The 3,211-nt window shown below is 49.2% G+C and overlaps 1 long non-coding RNA gene across 4 annotated transcripts; it reads right to left on the bottom strand.

Moving 5' to 3' along the window:
* Nucleotides 1-309: 309 nt before the first annotated feature.
* Nucleotides 310-3,000, bottom strand: LOC310691125. Of its 4 annotated transcripts, none has more exons than XR_014518339.1 (4): nt 2,757-3,000; nt 924-1,404; nt 563-723; nt 310-456 (listed from the first exon to the last, which is right to left on the bottom strand). It is a non-coding gene; the product is annotated as an uncharacterized lncRNA (long non-coding RNA). The 4 variants fall into 4 exon arrangements; XR_014518340.1 differs by lacking the exon at nt 2,757-3,000 and adding an exon at nt 2,564-2,733; XR_014518341.1 differs by lacking the exon at nt 2,757-3,000 and having other exon boundaries at nt 924-1,000; nt 1,105-1,856.
* Nucleotides 3,001-3,211: the final 211 nt, after the last annotated feature.

The following is a 3,211-nucleotide window of genomic DNA, read 5'->3' as shown; positions in this document are numbered from 1 at the left end:
CCAATATACATTCCATGCATATTTAACATCCACTTCTAACATATACATCTTTTAGACTTCCCTCAGCCTATCTGACAATTTTCCATATTATCACAATTACTCACATTTCTTAAATTTATATTGCGCTTTAACAATCTTAATATTATCATATCTTTTAAGCAACATTTCTATCAATCATTTTCACAGAGCTTCTTGAAAGCCAACAAGCGTTAATTGCTCCTCACATACATTTTTGATAAACTCTGCAAATTTATTCCAGTCCTCGGTGAATCTCTGATCGCGTTGGTTCCGAATTTTCCCCAGTCACATCACAGCTTTCAAATGCTTCAGCAGCTGAAAAATCAGAAACCCGAATACAGTCCTTCAGCTGAGATCCAAATGCTCTAGAATTCATCTTTGCTCCGTCACCCAATGCCTCTTCCTTCTGCCAGCTGGCATCACTGGGGAATCCTCAAGCTGTGTTTTTTTATAAAAAAAGAAAGGGGGAAAGGACAGTGGTCAAGGACAATGGGAGTTGTAGTCAAGCAACCCCTGTAGGAAGGCCCCCAGACCCCAAACCCACCTTATCAGTGTATGCCTTTTTTCAGAAATGCACCCAGAGCATGAACATGTACGCTCAAATTGTAGGGTGTTCTCTCTGCCCCGTGCAAAGGTTCCCTTCCTCTTATCTGGTCTTTTTGGGGGAGGCTTGGGCAGCAACCACAGTGGTGCAGACAGGAGATCCTGCAAGAAAGAAGGGATCTTTGAAGCATGGGAGAACTCAACGCTATGCACTGCTTCTTGGGCTCAAATCTTGTTTGCTGCTTTCACAGTGGCATCTGGGTGGCCCCTGGGAGAAGAGGAGGCTGGACCAGGTGAGCCCTTGGCCTGATCCTGCAGGCCCTTCTGGTTTGTTTCCTAAGCCCCCCCCCCCGTCCCATTACCTCAGAGGCGAGAGGCCATAGTCTGGGCTCCAGTCCCTCCTGGAATGCGGTGGTTCCCCGTCTGAACTTTTCCCTTGCTGCAAAGGAAATGGAGACATCAGCAGACGCCTGGCTCCCAGCCACGCTAGCCCCAGTCTGGGGCAGGAGGGTGGGGGACCTGGGAAGGGGCATTTCCTCCTACCTGATCTTATAAGTGCTCCCCACTTCTCCTCTGTATGGGCGTCTCGGCTCCGTCCCGACCGGCCTAGCACAGAAGCAGCAGCCAAAGTCTCCTCCCTCTCAGAAATAACCCGAGAAGCTGTTTTAATGGGAAAAGAACCAACTGCTTCTGCGCCAAACCGGGCCGGGAAGGAGCCACGCCCATATGGAGAAGGGGCAGTGGGGAAGCGTTGCGAGGGACATCAGCCGGGAACCTCTGGGATGTTGTCCGGTTTTTCATCCCGGGGGCTGGAGCTGGAGCCTCATCCCTGGAGGTGTGGCCCTGTGGAGGAAGAAGGACATCATATGAGAATGGCTGCACATTCAGCTGTCTTAGCCACACCAAATATGGAAAGGCTTCTCTCTCCACTTTGACCATCATGGAGAATCCTGGTGTTATGTACTGAGTTGAATAGGATCCAAAATGCAGCAGTCTGATTGGTCCTAGAACAATAGGATTCAGAATGCAGCAGTCTGATTGGTCCACAGGAGGCACACAATCCAGCTCCAGGTGGAAGTGAATCCGCAACCTGACTGGCCTACAGGAGAATCCCGGAATTAGCCAATCACGTGGGGCCCATTGTGTAAATAATGTATATAAAGCAGACATTCTGGAGGAACTTTCATTCCTGCTTCTTGGGAGAAAAGCAATGACAAACCTAGACAGCATCTTAAAAAGCAGAGACATCACCTTGCCAACAAAGTTCTGTATAGTTAAAGCTATGGCTTTCCCAGTAGTGATGTATGGAAATGAGAGCTGGACCATAAAGAAGGCTGATCGCCGAAGAATTGATGGTTTTGAATTATGGTGCTGGAGGAGACTCTTGAGAGTCCCATGGACTGCAAGAAGATCAAACCTATCCATTCTGAAGAAAATCAGCCCTGAGTGCTCACTGGAAGGACAGATCCTGAAGCTGAGACTCCAATACTTTGGCCACCTCATGAGAAGAGAAGACTCCCTGGAAAAGACGCTGATGTTGGGAAAGATGGAGGGCACAAGGAGAAGGGGACGACAGAGGATGAGATGGTTGGACAGTGTTCTCGAAGCGACCAACATGAGTTTGACCAAACTGCGGGAGGCAGTGGAAGACAGGAGTGCCTGGCGTGCTCTGGTCCATGGGGTCACGAAGAGTCGGACACAACTAAACAACTAAACAACAAAAAAGAGCATGAAATCTACTCTCGACTCCGAGTATATTTCACCTGGCAATCCTGTAGTGGAAGCCAAGGACAATCAGATGCCCCACAAGAGCATCTCGGATGAGGTGGCTTTCAAAGAGGGTGAGACAATTGCATGGTGCAGAGGGTTATGCAAGGCAACGCAGTTGGAGGGAGTAATGCATCTGAAAAGCACTTCCTGGAAGCCACAGGTGGGGAGAGTGTTTCTAGGACTCCCAAAACATGTTTCAAAAAGGATCCCTTCGTTCCCTCTGCCCAATTACCTGGTGGTCGCCACGCCTCTCCAGGGATTTTGCCAGAACAAGGTACACAGGCTCCCTCCCTGCAAAGAAAATGAAGGAATCAGCAAACGCCTGGCTCCCAGCCACGCTAGCAGCAGTTTGGTGCATGAGGGTGGGGGACAGAGAAAGGAAACATTCCTATAATATAGGGCATTCAATTGGCATTTCCACTTACCTGAGGTGGGAGCCTTTTCACCTTTGTTCTGGCCTGCCTCTCTCCTAAGGAAGAAACAAGCTCAGTTAGTCTGATTGGTTGGAGGAGTTCCAGATAAATATATAGATATTTGCGTGTCGAGGTCCCCAAGACACCCCCAAAGAAAAACACAATTGACACTTAATTTTTGTTTAAGGTTTTTGGCATAATTTTGGCCACAACTTTATTCAAATTACAGCAATGTGAGTGGTTGCTTAGGCATTGGTAGAACTAACTGACCCCGAGTGGGGACAGCTCTGACATTCGCACCCCCCGCGAAGTCAGAAAGGGTAGGTCACCTGGGGAGAGAGACGGGACTGGGAACCATGCCTCACCTCTCCCCAGAATGGTCCCAGGGCTTGTGTGGCCCTAGCCCCTTGCCAGGGGGTTTCGGACAAAAGCATGGGGAGCCCCTGGGTTCCTTTAACAGAAAACCC

This window comes from Podarcis liolepis (genome assembly GCF_965112155.1).
Source record: "Podarcis liolepis genome assembly, chromosome: 1".
Classification (NCBI taxonomy): Eukaryota; Metazoa; Chordata; class Lepidosauria; order Squamata; family Lacertidae; genus Podarcis; species Podarcis liolepis.
This window is presented reverse-complemented; position numbering and strand designations above follow the sequence as displayed.